Here is a 26,601-nt window from a genome sequence, read left to right as displayed (position 1 = left end):
CATTGTGATGCAAAGGGTTAATTAGCTTGAACAGTGTAGATGAGCGTGATGCCTGCTGAAACCTGAACAACGTGGAAAGGTTCACGATGTTGTTTTCGAGCTTGTTTCCCAACATTCCATAGATAAATGTATTCGCAGCTGCATGTGTAAGAAACAGGATGTGTAGGAGCGAAAGACGGAGGTTGTCTCAACCTTGAGAACGAGAGTACAGGAAAAAGATGGAATGAAAACAATGGCCAGGGAATGGCAGAGCAGCCAAGAGAGACGTGCTGATAACATAGCTAGAAAATGCTAGAAAGGGATAGAATCCAAGCCTCAGGTTATTTAAGCACTGAAGTGCGGGTGAGGGGATTGAAGCTCGCAGATGGGGTTGTGAAATCTGCCATCGCCAGGCCCACAGCGCTGCCTCCCTGTTTTGCTGTTCAGAGACCGTGACGCTCGAGGGGGAGAGAAAGCCAAGCGGGCGGTAGAGGGCTTCCCAGAATTTCGTGGACTAAGTTAAGTTTCACCCAGGGATGAAAGGCCTTTGTTTCTCTGCTCTATTATTATGATTGATTATTATGCTTGCACTGTGTTTATAATCTGAAGTATTCAGCTCGTTTATATTTTGCTTCCTGAACATTGTAGTGTGAGCTTGCTGCAGTAATTGAAATACGCATTTTTGTATACAGTTAATCAAAGCTTATATCTGCCAATGAACTCTTTGCTCATATATAAATAGATGCTCTTTGTTGTGTGTTTATATATAAATTGATGCCCTTTATTGCTATTTTCATTCTATTTCGTTGATGTGCCAAATGCATGCATTCACCTGAAACTCTAGTAAAGCTAAAATGTGTTCATAATTGGCGTGTGGTCCTTCATTGAGCGTCCTTATTGACTTATATCGAACAGATCAGGTGTCAATCAGTCATCTGGATAAGACACCACCGGAGAACAACTCAGTGAGTTGAGTGTCACAGAGTGGAGTGCTGGGGATCTGGGCCAGGCTGTGCATGAAGGAATTTTGCAAAGAGTGCACAGAGGCCTCAGGAGGCGAAGAAGACACAATACAAAAGGGTACCATCGTTCATGGGGAAGGCAAGGTCTTACCTCCTCCAAATTGCATCAGCCGGACCTCAGGACAGTCTATGTTGATGATGTCCGCCCTCTGTGTCCTTAGGAGCAAACTCATCGCCGTGAGAGGAGTTCCAGGGTACTGGTTGTTGCCTTGGAAGGTGCCTGCTTGGAGCAGGGGAGTGACTCCATCACTCCACTGGAGATTTCTTCGGTTCTTCTAGTCAGGATGAAGACAGGGAGTCCCCAGAGCATGCATGCCTTGGAAACTGTTGCAGTTGTTGACTTGGAGCTGAAGTTGCTGAAGAAAAGTGTCTCTTGTAGACACTTTGTTGCAGTTACTGTCTCTTGTAGACACTTTGTTGCAGTTACAGCGTTTCTTGGAGCAGGCTGCGGATGATCAGAGGTCAGAAGAGTCTGAAGTTGTTGCAGAGGATTCCAGAAAGAAACTTGCAAGCAGAATCTGAAGAGAGCCCACAGGAGAGACCCTAAATAGTCCTGAGAAGGGAATTGGCTACTTTATCAGGTATGGACCTATCAGGAGGGGTCTCTGGCATCCCCTGCTGGCACTGGCCACTCAGAACCCTCCAGAGTGCCTCCACACCTTGCAAGGCAAGATGGCTAAAGTCTGGGACACACTGGAAGAGCTTTGGGCACCACCCCAGGGGTGGTGATGGAACAGGGGAGTGGTCACTCCCCTTTCCTTTGTCCAGTTTCCCACCAGAGCAGGGGAGAAGGGGTCCCTGAACTGGTGTAGACTGGTTTATGCAAGGAGGGCACAATCTGTGCCCTTCAAAGCATTTTCAGAGGCTGGGGAGGCGAACCTTCCCCAGCCTGTAACACCTATTTCCAAAGGGAGAGGGTGTAACACCCTGCTCTCAGAGGAAATCCTTTGTTCTGCCTTCCTGGGACTGTGCTGCCCAGAACCCAGGAGGGCAGAAGCCTGTCTGTGGGTTGGCAGCAGCGGTAGCTGCAGTGAAAACCCCAGAGAGCTGGTTTGACAGTACCCGAGGTCCATGCTGGAGCCCCAGGGATGCATGGGATTGGCACCCCAATACCAGATTTTTGCATGGGGGGACAGTTCCATGATCTTAGACATGTTACATTGCCATATTTTGAGTTACTATTGTGAAGCTACACATAGGTATTGACCTATATGTAGTTCACATGTGTAATGGCATCTCCGCACTCAAAAAGTCCGGGGAAATTGCCCTGAACTATGTGGTGGCACCTTGGCTAGTGCAAGGGTGCCCTCACACTTCGTTACTTTGCACTAACCATCAGCAAGTGAAGGTTAAACATATAGGTGACTTATAAGTTACTTAAGTGCAGTGAAAATGCTGTGAAATAATGTGTGCTCTATTTCACACAGGCTGCAGTGGCAGTCCTGTGTAAGGGTTTGTCTGAGCTCCCTATGGGTGGCAAAAGAAATGCTGAAGCCCATATGGGCTCATAAGGCACCCCCATTTGGGGAGGCGAGCAGCTATGGGAAGAGATGTGGGTGAAAGGGCAAAAATGTCAAATCTATGTGGGACATGTGGATGCCCATTGCCCATCGGACACCTCACTTGCATCTCTATTCAACAACACCGCAGATCAGATGGCCAAAACACGAACAGTGGTCATCATTGAGGAAGCTGAAGCTGCTTTAGCAAACTGGGCCCATGCAACATCCGGACATCTAGGAGAAAATGGCACTTATGCATGGGCACAGCAACGACAGATTCCAGTTACTAAAGAAGAAGTGCAACAAGCAGTAAAGGAGTGCCCCACATTCAACCAGATTAGACAAATGCCCCTGCAAAAAAAGTCTAGCGGCCATATCAGAAGAGGAACTGCAGCTGCTACGGTGTGGCAATTGGAATATATAGGGCCGCTACCAAAAAAAGGAGGAAAAAGCTACGTATTGACTATGGTGGACACCTACTCTGGCCTTATGTTGGATATGCCCTGTAAGTCTGCAGACCAAAAGTCCACTTTGCGCGGGCTAAACTACCTGATATAACATTATGGGGCACCTGATGAGATCCAAACAGATAGGGGCACACACTTTTCAGGGAAAACAGTGCAGGACTGTGTGCAGGAACAGTGAATTCGGTGGATTTTGCACCTTAGTTATTATCCACAAGCTGCAGGCATGATTGAGAGATATAACGGATTGTTGAAAGAACCGCTAAAAAAGCTATCAACACATCAGACTCTAAAGGATGGAGTAGCAATTTAGACAAAGCCTTGTTTGAATTGAGCAATAGACCAGTTGAGCAGCAGACTCCTTTCATTCGGATGACAGGGCATGATAAAGAAACCACCCATACAATGATTGTCTGGAAAACAAACCCTCAAGCTCGATTACCTTTGCAGGCTACTTCTGGCAGTATAGGACTGGACCTGTTTGCTCCAGAGGATGGAGAAATACCCCTAGGACAGGTGAAAACTGTTCCCCTAGGAATAGGAGTAAGAGTACCACCTGGAACATATGGTAGAATTGCCCCTCGATCCAGCCTAGCCATCAAGGGAGTGTTGGTGCTAGGGAGAGTCATAGACCCAGATTATAGATGAGAGGTTAAAGAAGTATTATTGAACCAAGGAGATGCTGCTGTATCACATCAAGCACATGACGGACTTGCTCAATTGATTTGTGAACAAGCGTACACCCCCCACACTTGAAGAAAGATCTGCCCCCCCCCCCGATAACACCCAGAGATTTGAGGGGGGATTTGGAAGCACAGGAAGAAAAGTATGGGTGCACCATCCAAGGAAAAAGTCAGAGGCAGGAGAGATATTGAGTCAAGGGGTGGGGAGTACGTATTAGGTACTTTTAAAGACCTCTAATGTACCTGTGTTTGTACCTGCAGTGAGACTTACCCCACGGTCGTAAATGATGACATCTGAGTCGATGACGTGGTTACTGTTTGCGGTCATAATTACAACCGGAAAAGGTGTTTGGGTTCGATCGAATGTAGCAGATAATGTCGTTATGGACCTTCATGTCACTTGTGCACCTCAAGCCGCTAACGTAACTGATGACCAGGGAAATGGTTCGCTTTGCAACGTGAAGGTACCTGGAGGCAAGTGGATGGCTGCCAAGGCTGTGACCTGGAAGGTAACTGGACAGCAAATCCGACATGCCAATGGACTGAACGAGTTGCATGGAACGCCAGCAACAGTACAGGCTTTGAATTATATGTTAAACATGAAATGTAAATATTGTGATACCATTGTACCTTTTACACCAGCACATGCATATCCGTGCACACCTTATGATTGTTCTGACAAACAAAGTATTTTACCAGGACATATGGTGTTTGTTACAATGAACAATGGAACCAAAGGAGCTAGATATTCTAAACCACCAGCCTTCATGTTTTATGTAGCCGAAAGACGCATGGTTAGCAATATAGGCAACGTTTCCATAGTTCGATATAGAATAGGATGTAAGCAAGCTCTGCATGCAAGCATAATTAACCGTATTGTGTTACAGAGAAATATTTCAAAGGAAATGTCTTAAAGTATAATCCATTATGCGCACCATGGAAACCACAGTTATGGCCCTTGCTGAAGTTTCGCATTATAAGAGATCTAGGATCCTTGATAGCCGGGGCCACCGGAATCGGGGTAGGGAGCCCTGAATTCTTTTGATATTGAAGCCATCAGGAATAAGCTATCTTCTACAGGATATAGTACAGGAGAGGCCATAAAAGTAATTTCTAAATAGGGGCCCACACACTCACAAAAAGTACGGAAGGTTCTGCATGGGTTGTATCGTGATTGGCAATGGCATAATTTCACTTATGAACAATTCGGAAAAAACTTTCAAAACATACAAACAGTGTCCAAAGGCATCCAGTGCATACTATGGCAAAGCATTGTTAATCATCAGTATGCAGACTTCAAAGCGGAATGGGTACAGCTTCAGGGTGAATATTGGAGATAACAATTGCATTTGCCTGAGGAAATATGGGTAAAGCCCATACAGTTTCACCGTGAGGGAGAAATGTGTTATGCTCATTTTGATATAGCAAGAAGTGATCTTCCTCCTGAAATAAGGTGCCCCTTTATATTACTCCCCGCAGTGATAGGTAAAGAATGGTGGATACCTCACACTGACAAAAAGTGGATTGATCAAACAAATCACACTGTAGATCCCACTAAATGTGCAGATTGGTCTAAGGGGTGGGTATGTAACCACAATGGACGGGTGCTAGATCCATGCCTTCACCCGATACTAGGAGAATGTCAATGGTTACCTTATCCTATTAATGGCACAGACTTATATCAGATAGGGATAGAGAGTATATGTTACGTTACTAATCATTCCTTACTGTAACAGATTTGTACAAACCACTGGAGAGCAAGTAATGTGTATGTGCAATATTACCAGCATTATTGACATAAGCACTCATATCTTATACTGACCAAGTTCACCACAACCACATCACAGACGCAAATGCAAGCACAGTTAGAATGGAACATCCTGCTTGTTGTTAAGCTACCTAGACAAGAGGCAATCAGGCGCTATGCACAAGTTACATTGGCTAAATTTGACATGGCAGCTAAATATACCAAGGATACCACCATAAAAATTACCATAGACGCCAAGCAGCTTATGCACACTGCTTCACACATCCAGCAAGTAACTGAGCACCATTGGTATGACATCTTCTTAGGCTGGGCACCAGGAGCTACGAAGACGCTAAATATAGTGTTACATCCGCTAATTTGGTTATTGATTGTTTGTGTTACGCTAATGACTATACTATGTAGACTATATGTACGCACAAGATGCAGCCGCTTAGAATAACGCGAACAAGTATTTGTAGCAACCTAGTTAGCGAAACTTCAAAATAAATGATTTTTGTTTCGCATGCATCGCGCTCATCTAAGGGGTGGAGTGATCAGCATAGGGAAAAGTGCGGAAGACATTGTGACGCAAAGGGTTAATTAGCTTGAACAGTGTAGATGAGAGTGATGCCTGCTGAAACCCGAACAACGTGGAAACTCCGTCCATCATACTTTTGTTTTCCATAGTTGCCCTAAGTGGGAAGGGTATGCCCAGACGTGGGTCCCTTGCTCACTGTGCCACTGGATTCAAGCTAGCCTGGCTGATGAAGGGTGAAACCCTGAAACCGGTCCCAAGATGCTTGTTTCCGGTCCAGGGAGGACCTGGTTTGGCAGTTCAGGCTGGACTGTTCCCATGAGGAACAGGGTCAAGACTGATTTGCATATGACTGGGTCCAAACTGGGGTGGCATGGTGAGCAAAAGAACGATGGATTAAACCCAGATCTGTGACTGGGGGTGAGTGTTTGCATTGTTCAGTACTCCGTCCATCATCATTTTGTTTTGCTAAAGTTGCCCTAAGTGGGAAGGGTATGCCCAGACGTGGGTCCCTTGCTCACTGTGCCACTGGATTCAAGCTAGCCTGGCTGATGAAGGGTGAAACCCTGAAACGGGTCCTAGGATGCTTGTTTCTGTTCCAGAGAGGACCTGTCTTGGCAGTTCGGGCTGGACTGTTCCCATGAGGAACAGGGTCAAGACTGATTTGCATATGGCTGGGTCCAAATTGAGGTGACATGGTGAGCAAAAGAACGATGGATTAAACCCAGATCTGTGACTGGGGGTGAGTGTTTGCATTGTTCAGCACTTTTGTTTGTTTCATCCTTTTGTTTTGCTATACCAGCCTGAAGTGAGCCTTGTCCTCTAAATAGTTCCCCACTAGTCCTGGACCCTTGAAAGTGGTGATAAAGGTAACCAAACAATTTAAAACTGAAACATGGTACTTACAAAAAATTCTACAAAGAAGTGGCCAAAGATCCATCAAACCGGGACCTACATGCTTGGTTAACAGGCCAAGGCGCATTCTGCTTTCAGCCTGACTTTGCGGTAGATCCCGCTGCATTCTTCTCTGCAGAAGCAAGTCCCGTGGGAGATTTTCAACTTCCAGAAAAGTGACAAAGTACGAACATAGAAATCTTCACTGCGACTTTGTCTAAAAGCTCCCCAACAATGACACCTTCTTATCCAACCCCAAAGGCTGCCTTGCCCTGTTGAACTTTACCTTCTCAAGAACTCTTCTTTGATATTTCTTCTAAGTCTGAAGGTATGCAGAGACAGGGCTCAAACCGCCTTTTATATCTAAACTACACTCTATCACTGTTGGGCATAACTTTTGACTTTGTCCCAGTCTCACGTTACTAGAGGCCCAGGATTGGTGCTTTCATCTTTTAGGTGCTACTCTTCCCCATAGACTTTAAACGTTCATAGCTCCTGTTCTAGTGATTGGATAAATTTCATTTTGGTGCCAAATTATTTATTACATTTTACTCAATTCTTCTAAATTGGTGTGGGGCTTATCTTGTGATTTGTGTTCACTTTATTACTGTTTGTGTGCTACATAAACACTTTCACATTGCCTCTAAGTTGGGCCTCACTGCCTTTGTAACAAGATACAAGAGGGTTAAGCAAAGGTTAATTTAATGACTTTTTTTGGCTCACCCTTACAGGTATTTTGGTTGTTGCTTAAAAAGAGATTCTCACACCCCCTCAACAAAAAGAGAATTTTCATATACAGATTCCAGATCAGAGTCTAGAAATCATACACAGAGGGCCTCATTATGACTTCAGCGGTCTTTTAGAAAGACCACCAAAGCCGCTGCAGGCAACAGACCACTAGTGTTGGCGGTCTGTTGCCCGCCATATTAGGAGTCTTTAGAGGACTTCCGCTCATTTCTGGGTAGCAGTTCGACTCCGAAGACGTGCTTGCATCGCCAACACCGCAACGGCAGTAAGACTCTGCCCGATGTATTACAAGCCATGGTACAGCTTGGCAGAGTCCTCCAGAGGGGGACGGGGTGGTAAATGCATGCATGCATGCCAGTGAATGTGAATGTGTGTGTGCGCATGTATGGGTGTGTTCGAGTACATGGTTGCGAGTGAGTAGTGGTGTGTGTCTGCATGTTTGCAAGTGAGTGGGGGTGTCTGTGTGGATGTATGCATATGCTGAGGGGTGTGTATGTGAATGCATGGTGCGTGAAAGAGTGGGGGGTGTTTGTGAGAGTGTGGACTAGTGGGGGGTGTGCATGTGTGGGGACATGTGTGCATGTGTGTGTGCCGGCGACAGCAATGGGGATTCCTGTCGCCGGGTGCGTGACCGCAAAGGTTTTCATGGTGGGGTGAATGCCACGGAAAGCCTGGCAGTCTGCAACCTTGTAATCCAGCTGGCAGGCTGAGGCCTGCCACCGGGTTGGAGGTGCACACCACTGGCCGCGTTGGTGCGACCGCACCGGCAGGACAGGTGGGGTTGTGGAGGCTTGGTGTCTGCCAAGCCCCACAACTCGTGATGTGGCGGTCCTTACTGCTGGGTCCGCGGACGTAAGACCGCCACAGCGAGGCTGGCAGTCCAATGACAGTCAGCCTCGTAATGAGGGCCAGAGTCTAGAAATCAGACATCTATGCTCACCTGGAACATAGGTGTATAAAGTTGGTGCAGTTGACTATTGTTTCTGAGCATAATATCTGTGTAAAACATGAGGACAGTGTAATGTGTGGTTAGAGACTCTCATCTTTGTGCTAATATATTTGAAGGAATAGTTGCTAACAAAAAGTAGCACTGGCTGTTTATCTTCACAATAGGAGAATTCATTATGTATAATGCTTTATTTTTTGTTATGTCTAAAACTTATTTTTGGGATTCTGTACTTTCTACTACTGTGTCTTTTGTGCATGGTTTGTATGTAGGCAAGTGCTTGTTCACTTTATGGACATATTCTTCTCTTGTGCATAGCTTTAGGGTGTTAAAAAAGTTTATTATTAAACTGAAAATGTAACAAACTGCTATAGATACAATTGCATTTACAAATAAGACAGTACTTTATGATGTTAAGATGAAATGCATATTTTTTGTATCTGCTATATTTTAGGAAATAGTTAAACTTCTCAAGTTGTGTGTGTCAAAGTACAATGTATTCTTCATTTATCAATTTATAAGCTAGAACACAAAGTGAAATTTCATATTTTCTGAAAATCAGTTGACGTATGATGGCTAAAGAATGGAAGAGGAACCATCATTTGCTTGGAGTCCTTTTCCAGGCAACAATGCGAGAGTGAATTGGAAATTCATGAAATTCATGAACATAAGGCAGATAAGATGAGTAGTCCAGATGGCAGGTCCATTGGAAATATATGACTCCAAGGCAGTACAATTTTCTACACAAATACGGCATTGCCACATTTGCCACATAATCCATTGATTGATAAAAACGAGGTTTTGGACAAAAGAGCATATTGTTTGTAGATCAAACATTTAAAGTTACTAAAACCGCTGTAGCACATGTTGCTGTGCTGTTGCAGGCCCTTCACAAACATTGATAGGTCATCTTATTGTATCATTTGAATGTTAAACTGTTACTAATGACTTGGAATCCTTGCCCAGCCAGTGGTAATGTGTACAAAAAGGCTAAATAATGATGTAATACAGTCACAAAATCGGCTGCATTACAATAAGAATTAGCTTTTTCTTGCCACATAATTGAGGCCCTCATGATGATATTGGCTTTAAATCCAGCTTACCGCTGCGGTGAAAAGCTGCCAACATACCGCTGTGGAGGCGAACATTCGCTCGCCAAATTATAACACACACACCCACACACACCAATCCAACAGAAGACTGCCACATACACAAATCTGCCAGCCCAAAGGTCAGTGCTAAAGTGGCAGTACCAACACCCATACCGTTACGACAACTAAACAACGCCTACCACATTATGACCCACAAATCACCATGTGGACATTCAATGGAGCTAAACCATTGGCAGTACACACCGGCGCGCTCAGAATGGACACCCATATACTAAACTACACAACATTGGCCAATACCAAAAACACACACCTGACACTCTTACACACACCACACACACCCACAGCACTATAAAACACAAACCCACATTACCCACAACCCTTTACGAATACCAATTATTGCAACCAGACTGACACTAAGACCACTGCGACAACTAGACACACACACCACATACATCCATACATCCCTCACGCACCACACTTCACACACCCAACCACAGTACCCAACACCCACACACTTACACATACCACACAACACCCGTGTCCCCACAAAGGCACCCCCATTTCACAGATGAGGATTTGCGGGTCATGGTGGAGGAAATAGTCAGGGTAGAGCTGCAGCTGTTTGGAGCACAAGTACAGCAAATATCCATTGGGTGGAAGATGGAGCTATGGGGGACAGGGTGAATGCCGTGGGACAGCATCCAAGGGACGACATCAGGAAGAGGTGGAACAACCTATGCGGGAAGGTATGTTCCGTGGCAGCATGGCACCAGCTCACCATGCAGAGAACTGACGGTGGACCTCCACCTCTTCCCCCACAGCTCACAGCATGGGAGGAGCAAGTCTTGGCATTACTGCATCCTGAGGAAATCACTGGAGTTGCTGGAGGACTAGACACTGGTGAATCAACATTTACTACTTATCAACCTCCATACATGCATGCCATCTCAACCCCTCACCCTCACTTCCATCACTCCACTCCATCCCACACACTGCACCTACACATATGACTAACCCCAATGCCAAGCGCTGCATGCTTTACCAATGCATGGACAGCCGTCCCAGCCCTGCATGGACACCCATCACAAAAGCATGCACAGAATGGAGAACTACCAATCACACAATAAATCACATACATAAACAAAGGTGGAAGGGCAACAGCAATGATAGAGGGGAAGATAGGGATGTACAATATGTCACTGACATGAAGCATAATACATCCCTTACATCCCCATAGGTGCCCTAGCCAATGTCAGCGGAGAGGAGGCGCCACAGCAAACCAGTCCCCCAACAGAAGATGCCTCCAGTGATGACAGTAACTCAGGACTTCTGGATCTGGATGAACTACCTGACCCACCGGGGACCACTGGTCAGTCGGTCATCCCAGCTCACTCCCAGTCAACCACAGAGCCTCCCCATCAGTATCCAACACCACAGCACTCACCCAGCTTTGCCACACCTCAGTCCCCAGGACATATCAATCAGCAGTGTGCCCACCTGTACAGGGACCCCAAGAAAATCAGGGACCTGGGGTCAGTGGGCACACAGTTCAGGGGACAGAGGCACAGGGGAACAGGGGCACTGGGAGGACTGCTGTGCATCAGTCGGAGGACAGGCCCAGGGAACCGACTCTCTGGGAGGCCCTCACCAAGATCCTGAGGGCCTACCAACAATCCCAGGACACAATGGGCCAGATTCTTAACAACATGCAGGAGAACAAGCGGTTGCAGGAGGAGCACCATCTGGAGATCAGGAAGGACTTGCAGCCTATCAACACCGCCATGATCTCCATAGCAGTGGTGCTAGCAGACATGGCCAACATCCTGAGTGAATCAACAGCACACCAGTGGGCCCCTACTACTAGCAAGTCAATTGACCAGCTCTCCACTTCCGCTGCAGCTAGTGGGCAGGAGGCCCCGCCACAGGACCCACAGGCCACCAGCACCCCTCCTCCTGCAGAAGGTTAACCACACCGCAAACGTTCTCTGTGACCCAGACAGAAGCCAGAGGCACTTGCCAAGACCAAGACCACCGCAAGGAAATGAGACTCTTCTGATTGTCATCCTTGTGTACCACCCTGTCACCTTGGCCACTTTGAACTGCTTTTGCTCCCCTTCCTATGGTCCCTTGGACACTGGACCTGTCCTACAAACATACTGGAACAATACCTTGGACTTTCCTCTACCATCACCCCTTTCTATTGCACTTGTCAGTCAATTATTTGCACAACAATAAACACCCTTGAACACAACTTGAGTGACCGTTTTCTGTGTTGAAAATCTGCATTTATGGGAACATTCACATCTAGTGCAAATGATCTGTACACTGTGATACCACAGAAATAATGACCTGTAGCTGTCTGCAGTAAACACATCAGGACACTGCTGTCATATCACCAACATCTGTAAAATGACAAGCCATAGGTGACAGTAAGTCGAGATGCAAAGGAAGTGAATGCCTTCATGATACAGCCACACAGAAAACATCAATAGTCAGAGTAATGGTCAGTTCCACTGTCTCACCTGTGTGTCATTGGAAGTATTGTTGTATAACTGATGTTCTGTTGTCCTCTTCCTCATCCTCTGCCTCCTCATCCTCACTGTCCTCAGGGTCCACTGCTGCCACAGGGTCATATCCTGTCCCCTCATCCTGCAGAAAAGGCACATGTCGTCTGAGGGCCAGGTTGTGCAACATGCTGCATGCCACTACTACCTGGCAGACCTTCTCGGGTAAGTAGCACAGGGATCCACCTGTCAGATGCAGATGAGGAGACCAAAGGTCCTCTTGATTATTAACCTAGTTCGCCCATGTGCATCATTATAACAGTTCTCAGCCCCTGTTATAGCATTCGTCGCAGGGGTCAGGAGCAATCAATAGGTTTGGGTAGCCAGAGTCACCCAGAAGTATTGAGGGACACAATTTAGCCTCAAACAATGCTATGGGGATAAGACTTGAAGGCATACACTGACATAGTGTGGATGGGACTCTGGCTCACCTATTAGCCACACCCTGTGCCTCTGTAGTTAGGCAATCACATTTGGGATGCTGCTATTCCTCAGAACGAAGGCATCATGCACTGACCCAGAATACTTGGCAGTGATGTGGGAGATGTACTGGTCCACCAGGCACACCATTTGCACATTGAGTGAGTGGAAACTCTTCCAATTCCTAAACACCTGTTCATTCTGGCGAGGGGGGACAACCGCAATATGTGTACCATTAATTGCCCCGATAATATTGGGAGTGTGTCCCATTGCATAGAATCCTGCTTTCACAGTGGGCAAATCTTCCACCTGCGTGAAAGAAATGTAGCTGCACGTGTGTTTCACCAAGGCAGACAATACCCTTGCAAGCACGATTGAGAACATTGGCTGTGAGATTCCTACTGCCAAGCCCACTGTCACTTGGAAAGAACCAGTTGCCAGGAAATGGAGCACTGACAGAACCTGCGCAAGAGGGAGGATCCAAGTGGGATGACGGATAGCTGATATCAGGTCAGTCTCCAATTTGGCACACAGCTCTGTGATTGTGGCCCTGTCCAGTCTATAGGTGAGTATAATGTGTCTGTCCTCCAGTGTAGCCAAGTCCACAAACGGTCTGTACACTGGGTTTTATCTCTCCTCCTATTTATCCACAGTGGTAGGTATCTAAGGGACACAAGAGTGAGTAGGCTGTCACAATTTGAACAATGGAACCACCACCTCACTGTGCATACAGCATTAATGTGATGGGCCTGTGGGAATGGCAATGTATGTGCAATTTTCATAAATGACACAGTTATGGAAGATCTGTATGTAGTCCAGCACTATGAAATGGCTACCTCCTGTCCTGTATCTAGGGACAGGTGGAAGTGAGGTAACTCCGCCTACGTTGGGCGTCATGGCGGAAGGCAGTCTTGCACCATCGTGCAATTCTTCATTTGCTAATATGGGGCTCTATAGAGTACAGTGGCCAATGGGGATCAGCATGGGCGTGACTGCCATTTTCTGTCTATAACCTCACTTGATTCCTGAATTTATGCAGGACAATACCTACACTGCATGTGCTGCTGTGACCTGTGTCTGGAACATGCCATGGCCCCTGTGACTGGGGAAAGGGCCCCTGCTTTCACTTCAATGGAGTTGCAGCACTTGGTGGATGGGGTCCTGCCCCAGTATGGACAGCTGTATTTGACTCCAGACCAACAGGTGAGTACACCTTGGGCACAATGCATGTGGGAGGGTTGCATGAAGATGTGTGTGCAGGCATCATGTCATATGTGGGGTGGTATGTTTGGTGGTAGTGTACATAGTGTGTGCTGGGTGATGTGTGTGCTAATGGATTTGGAAACAGGATTTGGGGGCCATATGTGTGACAGGCTGGATTGCATATGTAATGCTGTCCTCCTGTCTATATTCCCTCTGCAGGTCAGCGCCCATCAAAAAAAGGGATTGTGGCATGCCATTGCCAAGGACCTGAGGACCCTAGGGGTCTACAGAAGGTGGAGCACCCACTGCAGGAAACGGTGGGAGGACCTGAGATGCTGGGCATGGAAGACCGCGGAGGTCCAGCTGGGGATGGCCTCCCAACGAGGAAGGGGTGCCCATCGGAACCTGACCCTCTGATGGCCTGCATACTGGCGGTGACCTACCCAGAGCTGGATGGCCACTTGAGAGCATCACACCAGCCTCAATGAGGTGAGTACAGTGGGCATTACTACAATAATTGGTAGGTGCATGGGATCCGGGTGATGGTTGTGAGTTAGTGGGTGCCCCTTAGTGCCAGGACAGACATTGCAGCGTGATCCATCTCAAGGGCAATGGGTGTATGGCAAATGCAGGTAACCTAGCTCATTTGCATTCCATGCCAGTCAGGGCGTTGTGTGTACCAGGAGGTGTGCAGTTGGAGTGTTTGGCCTTCATCTTGCTGTGGCATCTAACCAATTCAATGCCAGTGCAATGTATAGTGCTCAATCGTGATCCCTGTGTGTGATGGTGCTGTGTATGCCATCTGTGGTGTTGGTGCTGTAATTGGCCCAGTGTTCCCTTTCTCTCCCTCCCCCCTTTCTCCTTCTGTTATCCTGTTCATGTGTACATTAGCATCATCTGGTGAAGGAACAGGGGCACCGGCGACAGAGGGAGCTCTATCCCACTGGACCCAGGAGGCAGAGTCCACCAACGCCAAGGGAACCAGTGGGACAGAGGGCGAGGGAAGCACCACGGTAGAGACAGGAGGTGACAACACTGACTCAGATACCTCCTCTGATAGAAGCTCCCTGGTGGTGGTGGTCACCTCTGTGACCACCGCAGCTACAGGTACAGCCGCCACCCCCGCATCAGCACCGCCCTCCCAATAGCCCCTCAGAGAGTTGCCCGTGTGCACTCACCCAGGAGGGTGGGCATTTCCTTCGCCCCAGGCACCTCAGGCCCTGCCCCAGTGAGCCCTGCTGCCCTGAGTGAGGAGGCTATTGACCTCCTGAGATCCATCTCTGTAGGGCAGTCAACCATTGTGAATACGATCCAGGGCTGGCATCCCAGATGCAGCAATGCAATGCATTCCTGGAGGGCAACCACGGTGGATTGGCAGCCCAACAGAGATCGATTCAGGTTCTGGCCTCCTCTCTGATGGCAGCCATTGTCCCTGTTCCAACTGTCCCCCCTCCAACTACCACTTCCCAGTCCCATTCTCCTCAACTCCAACCCATCTCATGCACATATACAGATGAGCATGCACACAAGACATCACACAAGAGTGGCACAGTCAAACACAGGCACCACACTTCAGTCAACAATCACTCACACAAACAACAGACAGTTGCACACACATCCACATCCACTGCCTCCAGTGTCTCCCCCTCCTCCTCCTCCTTCTCCTCCACCTGCCTAACAGTCACGTCCACACTCACACCTGCATGCACTGCTTCAACAACCACCACCAGCATCACCACACCAAGCAGCACACACACCTCACTAGCAGACACCTCCACAACATCCATCCACGTGTCCCTGTTTCCTCTCCCACCCTGTCTGTCCCCCCCTTTCTAAAGGCCACAAAACACAGGTTCTCAGACACCCAATAGCCACCGCCTCACATCAGCACACTGCCCATGCACTTGCACCCAAGTCCAGCAGACGTACTCCTCCAACAACTACTCCCTTAACCTCCACTCCCAGCCTTCCTCCCTCATCCCGCCCCACTGTCCCTAAGAAGCTTTTCCATGCCCAACTTGACCTCTTCCCTCCCTCCCTGCCTGTAAGAGCAGGGTCCCAACGACCCAGCCCAGCACCTCAGCCAAACAGTCCACGGGGACAGTGAAGGAGCCTCCTAGTCCTGAGGCACGACAGTGAAGGAGCCCACTCCACCAGCCAGGAAAGGGAAGGATCCCACTCCACCAGCCAGGATAGTGAAGTATCCCACTCCACCACCAATGTCAGAACAGGTTCCCACTCAACCACCAATGACAGAAGAGGTTCCTATTCAACCACCAATGTCAGAAAAGGTTCCCACTCAACCACCAATGACAGAAGAGGTTCTCACTCAAAAATCAATGTCAGAAAAGGTTCCCACACAACCACCAATGTCAGAAAAGGTTCCCACTCAACCACCAATGACAGAAGAGGTTTCCACTCAACCACCAATGTCAAAAAAGGTTCCCACTCAACCACCAATGACAGGCAAGAAGCCCTCACCTCCAGCTGGGACACAGCAGCCCTCACCTCCAGCAGAGGCTGTCCAGTAGACTATCCACTTCCGAGATGTTGCCCCTGCACAGTGCTGTGCAGAGTTAGTCAGGATCAAGTTGGGGCTTGTACTGTGCCCTGTGGCAATGTGGGCCTTCTGGACTTTGGACTGGGCGTTGGCCCTTTCTGGACAATTGTTCATGTATCTTTGTTCTAACATTGGTTCATATGGTGGGTGTTGCCTTGCTATTACAATGTCAGTACTGCCGACCTGTAGTCCTGGTATTATTATGCTGTGTGTTGTGTGCCATTGGTTTACATCTGCAGCAGGTTGTGTGTATGGTGTGTGTGTGGTGTGTGTTTTGCATGGGTGTGTGTGTGTGTCACTCTCCTTTTCCTCCCTCCCTCCCTTGTGTGCTAGGCAGCTGTACTCACCGTCTTCGTCTTCATCAACATTGGTGTTCCAGTTGGAGCATGGCGTAGAAGAGCATCGGGAAGACTTGCAGTTCTAGTTCCATGGTGGTGTTGCTCTTCTCTGTGTCTCTGTTGGTGAGTCTTTGGTCTTCTGTGATGTGTTTCCGCCAGGCTTTTGATGGCGTTGGTACCGCCCCGGAAATCATGGCGGTTTGCAGTGTCATAATATGGTGGGCGGTACCTTGTCTTCCTCCTGGCTGTTGATGGCTACCTCCGTGGTGCGTGGTGTTAACGCCCTGGCAGATGGTGTGGTACATTGGCTGTCTAGGGGAGTTATCACCATCATGGTCATAATTTGGTGGTAATTACCGCCAGCCTGTTGGCGGTATTACCACCACTTTAACAGTCACCGCCAATATCATAATGAGGGCCTTAGTGATCCCTGCCACATCATTTCATGCTTTCCTGTTGCATAAATCTATTAGCCCTGCTAGATGGTCTCATTAGGACCTTTAGGATTTTTGGTCTTTTGATGGAGACTTCTTGAGTGTTGTCCAAACCCAGATCAGATAATGCCTCTTCTAAAGGCCACTGAAACAGCCTGAGTCTCAATACTGGCGAGTTGAGACAGGTGGCTCTGTGTGCAACAGTGTCCACTATCGATGAAGCTGCAAGCTGTAGATGTTTCTGGGGCTGAGCTTGCAGCAGATGGTGTTTGACCACAGAAAGTGGCTGCTTAATGAGACAATGCTCTGAAGCCATCCTGCAGCACCTCAGAATGTAAAATGTAGACACCTGCATGAGACTCCAGAAGATCATATTGGGTCCTCTGAAAATCATTTTTGGCTCTTCTGAAATCGTTCTGGGCCCTTAGAAGTTCAATAACCTGGTCCAAGCTCTTCCTTCTGCCGTGTAGCTGCACCCATCAGGTCTCTACTCAAACTGTTGGCGTTGTTGGTAAGGTCTTGAGTCTCCCTCTACACAGCAGGTCCTACCGCAGGCATTTACAAACCACCCTGGGGCCAAGAGGGGGTGGCTACAGGTCTATTAGCTCCTGGCTTCACAGCAGAATTCATGTAATAGGAACCAGGAAGGAGATGCCACAGTTGTTGCTGTGCGGTCACAGGCGATTTGTGGGGGCAATGATGTGCGTTACAGGGCAGGACTTAGATCTTGAGTCACGAGGGAGTGGTAAAAGTGTAGGTCATTGGCCATAGATGCCTGATAGGCTATGCTGGTCTGTAACATCATCCTCATTGGCAGGAGAGCTGCTGCCACTGTAGGATTCTTATCTTCTTTCCTTAGGCATGGTGGCCAACACAGTTAAGGGTGACTGAGATCTTGTGGCTTCATGCAGTAAAAAAAGTAAGAATAACTTTGTAAACCATAGCTGATAATATTTGTAAGCAAGAAAAAAACTCCAAAAAATGTATTTTATTATTGGTTATAATGTGAAACTGCCCTTCAATGTATGTGTTTCACTGCTGATCCAATTGAGGGCCCATACAAATGTTTTTCCATGTATTCACCTACGAAATGTTCAGAAGGATTGATATAGAGTAAATTGAGGTTATTTGTGGATTGTCATAACAGGGAAATAATACTATATGTGAGCAGCCAAACCTAGGGTTGTTTGACTGTCTTGTCCCAGGGTACATAATACAACGTCTTAGCAACACTGTACAAAGTAGAGCCCTCAGACATTTGTGTGTCAATATTTTAAATGCAGAACAATTCAAATACATGTGGGTTAGCTGATTTCTTTTTACTCCACTAAACCCCTTCAGTAGACTTGGAGCTGTTCACTACATACAAAGGGGAGGTGTAGTATTACCCCTCCTTTCTACATGTTATGTAGAAGAGTATTTATCCAAATGGAAGTAAAACTAGGGTTCGAAACACAGTGGTCAACAGACACAAGGAAAGTTACAGTGCATATGAGTGACTTATAAATACATCATTCAATTTCAACTTCTATGCAAATGAAGCCACAAATGCATGTTTGTTGTCTACAAAAAGATCATCCTTGTGCTTTGGAAGGAAAACAGGCTCAATGTTATGTGTCATTGTAATGTGTATAAAAGTAGAGAGATTTGCTACTCAAAAAGGTTAAACTTCAGTATAACTCCACTTTTCAATTCCTTGGCTATTAAGTATAATCAGAAATATGTTTATTTGTACAGTAATACAAAAATAATTAAAAAATAATATTCAGTAATGCAGTGATATGAGACTTCTAAAACCAGAACTGGAACATTGTAGTCCTGGTGGCATGGATCCACTTGTTCAAACTTCTAATATGAAAAATTACTTTTTTACATGATGCTAAGAATGATAGTGTATCTTATATAAATTTGATAACAGAGGCTAGTGCTTAGGTTGTTATGGATGACTTGATAGATATTGTATTTACATTTGAGATGCATGAACTGAAGTTCAAATGATACTTGTTTGCTAGTGTTTCCTCTGTGAAATATGTAATGGGAACATTATGCTAGAGAGAATATTTCTGAGAAGCCGATGTCCACCTAGAAGTATCTGGCGTTAGAGACAACATTCACCTTAAACACAACTCTCTCCCTTATTTGCTTCTTTGACTAATGGTTGTCTGAACCAGTGCTCTAAACAACTGTGGCTCAACCCTAACTATTTTATCCACCATGACAGTTAACTAATTTTCAGAGAACCTGGTTTTCTTTTTCAAGACATTGTCCAAACAAATGAAGAGTTGAGTCTGCTGTTGGGTTTTCATGATGTGAGTGGTAAGTGGTTTGTGTAGGTCTAGTTTGAGGAGTTTCTTGTAGTGTGAGCTGCAGGTTATGTTGAGTAGATTTTGATCAGGTATGTGTTGACAGATGTGTCCGTTAGTGTTGATGGAATGTCTGCTATTGTAAACCCCGTCCACATTTCTGTTCTTCATCGTGAGGGTCCCTATGTCTCACTGTGAAAGTGAGAAATTCTAAATAAGGTATCCTCAATGCCAACACTGATAGAGTGATCTCCATTGACAGTGGACGGAGGGATTGCTGAGAAGGGAATGAGGTTCCACCAACAGACCACTCTCCAACCTGATGAACTGCGGTACGCCAGTCCATACTGTTAATATGGAAAATAGATATCCGTCTGCCTGATGGATGGATCAGTCCCTTCATGACTGAGGCACAACTGTACGTCTGTCAAGCTCCAAACGGGGTCCTTTTCTATTTACCTCAAAATTTTCCAGTAGGGCAACCCTAAAAATTTACCCAACAAAGTCCCTTCAAAATCAACACCTTTGCTACAAGGTCCCTCTAACACTCCAGAGGTAATTGAAGTCTAAAATGTACTCATTAATAACTTTCCAGAGTTTCTGGAACAGTTGTTTCTGTTCCCTTTTGTGGCTTCCAGGACCACAATAATAGTGTAGGAAAGTACCATCTTGCCTGGCATGTTACCCCCATTTTTCACTGTATATATGTTGTTTTAGTTGTATGTGTCACTGGGACCCTGGTAACCCAGGGCCCCAGTGCTCATAAGTGTGCCTGAATGTGTTACCTGTGTAGTGACTAACTGTCTCACTGAGGCTCTGCTAATCAGAACCTCAGTGGTTATGCTCTCTCATTTCTTTCCAAATTGTCACTAACAGGCTAGTGACCATTTTTACCAATTTACATTGGCTTACTGGAACACCCTTATAATTCCCTAGTATATGGTACTGAGGTACCCAGGGTATTGGGGTTCCAGGAGATCCCTATGGGCTGCAGCATTTCTGTTGCCACCCATAGGGAGCTCTGACAATTCTTACACAGGCCTGCCACTGCAGCCTGAGTGAAATAACGTCCACGTTATTTCACAGCCATTTTACACTGCACTTAAGTAACTTATAAGTCACCTATATGTCTAACCTTTACCTGGTAAAGGTTAGGTGCAAAGTTACTTAGTGTGAGGGCACCCTGGCACTAGCCAAGGTGCCCCCACATTGTTCAGAGCCAATTCCCTGAACTTTGTGAGTGCGGGGACACCATTACACGCGTGCACTACATATAGGTCACTACCTATATGTAGCTTCACAATGGTAACTCCGAATATGGCCATGTAACATGTCTATGATCATGGAATTGCCCCCTCTATGCCATCCTGGCATAGTTGGCACAATCCCATGATCCCAGTGGTCTGTAGCACAGACCCTGGTACTGCCAAACTGCCCTTCCTGGGGTTTCACTGCAGCTGCTGCTGCTGCTGCCAACCCCTCAGACAGGCATCTGCCCTCCTGGGGTCCAGCCAGGCCTGGCCCAGGATGGCAGAACAAAGAACTTCCTCTGAGAGAGGGTGTGACACCCTCTCCCTTTGGAAAATGGTGTGAAGGCAGGGGAGGAGTAGCCTCCCCCAGCCTCTGGAAATGCTTTGTTGGGCACAGAGGTGCCCAATTCTGCATAAGCCAGTCTACACCGGTTCAGGGACCCCTTAGCCCCTGCTCTGGCGCGAAACTGGACAAAGGAAAGGGGAGTGACCACTCCCCTGACCTGCACCTCCCCTGGGAGGTGTCCAGAGCTCCTCCAGTGTGCTCCAGACCTCTGCCATCTTGGAAACAGAGGTGCAGCTGGCACACTGGACTGCTCTGAGTGGCCAGTGCCACCAGGTGATGTCAGAGACTCCTGCTGATAGGCTCCTTCAGGTGTTAGTAGCCTATCCTCTCTCCTAGGTAGCCAAACCCTCTTTTCTGGCTATTTAGGGTCTCTGTCTCTGGGGAAACTTCAGATAACGAATGCAAGAGCTCATCCGAGTTCCTCTGCATCTCTCTCTTCACCTTCTCATAAGGAATCGACTGCTGACCGCGCTGGAAGCCTGCAAACCTGCAACATAGTAGCACAGACGACTACTGCAACTCTGTAACGCTGATCCTGCCGCCTTCTCGACTGTTTTCCTGCTTGTGCATGCTGTGGGGGTAGTCTGCCTCCTCTCTGCACCAGAAGCTCTGAAGAAATCTCCCGTGGGTCGACGGAATCTTCCCCCTGCAACCGCAGGCACCAAAAAGCTGCATTACCTGTCCCTTGGGTCTCCTCTCAGCACGACGAGCGAGGTCCCTCGAATCCAGCGACTCTGTCCAAGTGACCCACACAGTCCAGTGACTCTTCAGTCCAAGTTTGGTGGAGGTAAGTCCTTGTCTCACCTCGCTGGGCTGCATTGCTGGGAACCGCGACTTTGCAGCTACTCCGGCCCCTGTGCACTTCCGGCGGAAATCCTTTGTGCTCAGCCAAGCCTGGGTCCACGGCACTCTAACCTGCATTGCACGACTTTCTAAGTTGGTCTCCGGCGACGTGGGACTCCTTTGTGCAACTTCGGCGAGCACTGTTTCACACATCCTCGTAGTGCCTGTTTCTGGCAGTTCTCCGGATGCTACCTGCTTAAGTGAGGGCTCTTTGTCTTGCTTGACGTCCCTTCTCTCTTCAGATCCAATTTGCGACCTCCTGGTCCCTCCTGGGCCCCAGCAGCGTCCAAAAACGCCAAATGCACGATTTGCAACTAGCAAGGCTTGTTGGCATTATTTTGGCGGGAAAACACTTCTGCACGACTATCCAAGGCGAGAGGGATCCGTCCACCAAAGGGGAAGTCTCTAGCCCTTTTTGTTCCTGCAGAAACCTCAGCTTCTTCTGTCCAGTAGAAGCTTCTTTGCACCCACAGCTGGCATTTCCTGGGCATCTGCCCATCTCCGACTTGCTTGTGACTTTTGGACTTGGTCCCCTTGTTCCACAGGTACCCTAGGTTGGAAATCCACAGTTGTTGCATTGCTGGTTTGTGTCTTTCCTGCATTATTCCTCTAACACGACTACTTTGTCCTTAGGGGAACTTTAGTGCACTTTGCACTCACTTTTCAGGGTCTTGGGGAGGGTTATTTTTCTAACTCTCACTATTTTCTAATAGTCCCAGCGACCCTCTACAAGGTCACATAGGTTTGGGGTCCATTCGTGGTTCGCATTCCACTTTTGGAGTATATGGTTTGTGTTGCCCCTATCCCTATGTTTCCCCATTGCATCCTATTGTAACTATACATTGTTTGCACTGTTTTCTAAGACTATACTGCATATTTTTGCTATTGTGTATATATATCTTGTGTATATTTCCTATCCTCTCACTGAGGGTACACTCTAAGATACTTTGGCATATTGTCATAAAAATAAAGTACCTTTATTTTTAGTATAACTGTGTATTGTGTTTTCTTATGATATTGTGCATATGACACTAAGTGGTACTGTAGTAGCTTCACACGTCTCCTAGTTCAGCCTAAGCTGCTCTGCTAAGCTACCATTACCTATCAGCCTAAGCTGCTAGACACCCTATACACTAATAAGGGATAACTGGGCCTGGTGCAAGGTGCAAGTACCCCTTGGTACTCACTACAAGCCAGTCCAGCCTCCTACATTGGTTGTGCAGTGGTGGGATAAGTGCTTGAGACTACTTACCACTCTTGTCATTGTACTTTTCATAAGAGAAAAATATACAAAACAAGGTCAGTGTATATACACATAGCCAAAAAGTTTTGCATTTCCTCTTTTCACTCTTTTCTAAGTGCTGAAAAGTACTTCTAAACTTTCAATAAGTTCTTAAAAGTTTAAAAAGTTTTTTTCTGTCTTTCCAAAAAGTTCTGAAAACTTTTTTCTCTTTTTCTATCACTTTAACTCTCTCTAAAAATGTCTGGCACAGGCCAAAATGTTGATCTGTCCAAACTTGCATATGACAACCTTAGCTGGAAAAGAGCAAGGAGTCTCTGTATAGAGAGAGGTTTGAGTGTAGGGAAAAATCCTTCCTTGGAACTGTTACTTAACATGCTTAGAGAACAGGATAAGGCCATAGGTGCCTCATCTGTTGAAAAAGTACCTAATAGTTCCCAATCTGATTCAGGGACTCCCCCAGGAAAAGATTCAGGAAAGAAACTTCCTAGCCTGCCCATTACTAGACAGTCTAGCATAGTTGGTAATGATGATGAGCCACACCATACAAATAGTGTTGTCTCACATCATAGCAAAAGCATTTATTCTCACCATACTGGTAGTAATGTTTCTGTTAACCAAGCTGTTAGGGTGGCTTCTGTAAGGGACAGGTCCCCTTCTGTTCATTCCCATCATACCTCTGTATCTAGGAATGTCCCTCCCACCAACCCTGATGACAGAATGTTAGAGAGGGAACTAAATAAGTTGAGGGTGGAACAAACCAGACTGAAGCTTAAAAAGCAACAGCTGGATTTGGATAGACAGTCTTTTGAACTAGAGAAGGAAAGACAGAAGTTGGGTTTAGAAACCCATGGTGGCAGCAGCAGTATTCCCCATAGTCATCCTGCAAAAGAGCATGATTCCAGGAATCTGCACAAGATAGTTCCCCCTTATAAGGAGGGGGATGACATTAACAAGTGGTTTGCTGCACTTGAGAGGGCCTGTGTTGTACAGGATGTCCCTCAAAGGCAGTGGGCTGCTATCCTATGGCTATCATTTAGTGGAAAAGGTAGGGATAGGCTCCTTACTGTGAAAGAAAATGATGCTAATAATTTCCAAGTCCTTAAGAATGCACTCCTGGATGGTTATGGCTTAACCACTGAACAGTACAGGATAAAGTTCAGAGAGACCAAAAAGGAGTCTTCACAAGACTGGGTTGATTTCATTGACCATTCAGTGAAGGCCTTGGAGGGGTGGTTACATGGCAGTAAAGTTACTGATTATGACACCCTGTATAACTTAATCCTGAGAGAGCATATTCTTAATAATTGTGTGTCTGATTTGTTGCACCAGTACTTGGTGGACTCTGATCTGACCTCTCCCCAAGAATTGGGAAAGAAGGCAGACAAATGGGTCAGAACAAGAGTGAACAGAAAAGTTCATACAGGGGGTGACAAAGATGGCAACAAAGAGAAGGATGGTAAGTCTTCAGACAAGGGTGGGGACAAATCTAAAAATGAGTCTTCATCAGGCCCACAAAAACACTCTGGTGGGGGTGGTGGGTCCAAATCCTCCTTTAATCAGAACAAGGAAAAGAAACCATGGTGCTATTTATGTAAAATAAAAGGCCATTGGACAACAGATCCCAGTTGTCCAAAGAAAGGCACCACTGCTCCTACCACTACAACCCCTACTGCTACACCTAGTGTCCCTACTAATAGCAGTGGTGGTGGGAGAAAACCTACTAATAGCCAATCCAAGGGAGTAGCTGGGCTCACTTTTGGTAATTTAGTTGGGGTTGGCTTGTTAGGGAGGCCACAGAGGCTGTGTTAGTCTCTGAGGGGGCTATTGATTTAGCCACCTTAGTTGCTTGTCCCCTTAATATGGATAAGTACAAGCAGCTACCCCTAATAAATGGTGTTGAGGTTCAGGCCTACAGGGACACTGGTGCCAGTGTGACTATGGTCATAGAGAAACTGGTCCACCCTGAGCAACACCTACTTGGTCACCAGTACCAAGTAACCGATGCTCACAACAACACACTTAGCCACCCCATGGCTGTTGTTAATCTCAACTGGGGGGGGGGGTTACTGGTCCAAAGAAAGTTGTGGTAGCTTCAGATTTACCTGTAGACTGTCTATTAGGGAATGATTTGGAGACATCAGCTTGGTCAGATGTGGAGTTGGAGGCCCATGCAGCAATGCTGGGCATCCCAGGGCATATTTTTGCTTTGACAAGGGCTCAGGCCAAAAAGCAAAAAGGACAGGGAAGCTTGGATCCTGGAACAATGGACCAAGTGCTCCCTAAAGCTAGGGCTAGTAGAAGCAAACCACTTCCTACTATCCCTCCCTCTACAGTGGATTCAACTTCTGAGGAAGAAGAATTACCTCCCTGTGCAGAACCTACACCAGAGGAGCTGGAAGCAGACACTGCTGAGCTTTTGGGTGAAGGAGGGCCTGCCAGAGAGGAGCTGAGTGTGGCACAGCAAACCTGTCCCACATTAGAGGGTCTCAGACAGCAAGCTGTCAAACAGGCTAATGGGGATGTCAGTGACTCTCACAGAGTTTACTGGGAGGACAACCTCTTGTACACTGAGCATAGGGATCCTAAACCTGAAGCTGCCAGGAGATTAGTGATTCCTCAGGAGTACAGAAAGTTCCTCCTAACACTGGCACATGACATTCCCTTAGCTGGGCATCTAGGACAAATGAAAACTTGGGACAGGCTTGTTCCCCTGTTTCATTGGCCTAGGATGTCTGAGGACACAAAGGAATTTTGTAAGTCCTGTGAAACCTGTCAAGCCAGTGGCAAGACAGGTGGCACCCCAAAGGCACCCCTAATTCCACTGCCTGTGGTAGGGGTTCCCTTTGAAAGGGTAGGGGTTGACATAGTTGGCCCCCTTGACCCTCCTACTGCTTCAGGCAATAGGTTTATCTTAGTGGTAGTGGACCATGCCACAAGATATCCTGAAGCTATTCCTTTAAGGACCACTACAGCACCTGCAGTGGCAAAGGCCCTCCTGGGAATATTTTCCAGGGTGGGCTTCCCAAAGGAAGTAGTATCAGACAGAGGAAGCAATTTCATGTCTGCATACTTAAAGGCCATGTGGAAGGAGTGTGGTGTAACGTACAAGTTCACAACACCCTATCATCCACAAACAAATGGACTGGTGGAGAGATTTAATAAAACTCTCAAAGGCATGATTATGGGTCTCCCTGAAAAACTCCGCAGGAGATGGGATATCCTTCTACCATGCCTCCTTTTTGCCTACAGGGAGGTACCCCAGAAAGGAGTGGGCTTCAGCCCCTTTGAACTTCTTTTTGGACACCCTGTTAGGGGTCCACTCACACTTGTAAAGGAGGGTTGGGAACAACCTTTAAAAGCTCCTAAGCAGGATATTGTGGATTATGTACTTGGCCTCAGATCAAGGATGGCTGAGTACATGAAAAAGGCCAGTAAAAACCTTCAGGCCAGCCAAGAGCTCCAGAAG

Source organism: Pleurodeles waltl, chromosome 5, assembly GCF_031143425.1.
Source record: "Pleurodeles waltl isolate 20211129_DDA chromosome 5, aPleWal1.hap1.20221129, whole genome shotgun sequence".
NCBI classification, from domain to species: Eukaryota; Metazoa; Chordata; class Amphibia; order Caudata; family Salamandridae; genus Pleurodeles; species Pleurodeles waltl.
This window is presented reverse-complemented; position numbering follows the sequence as displayed.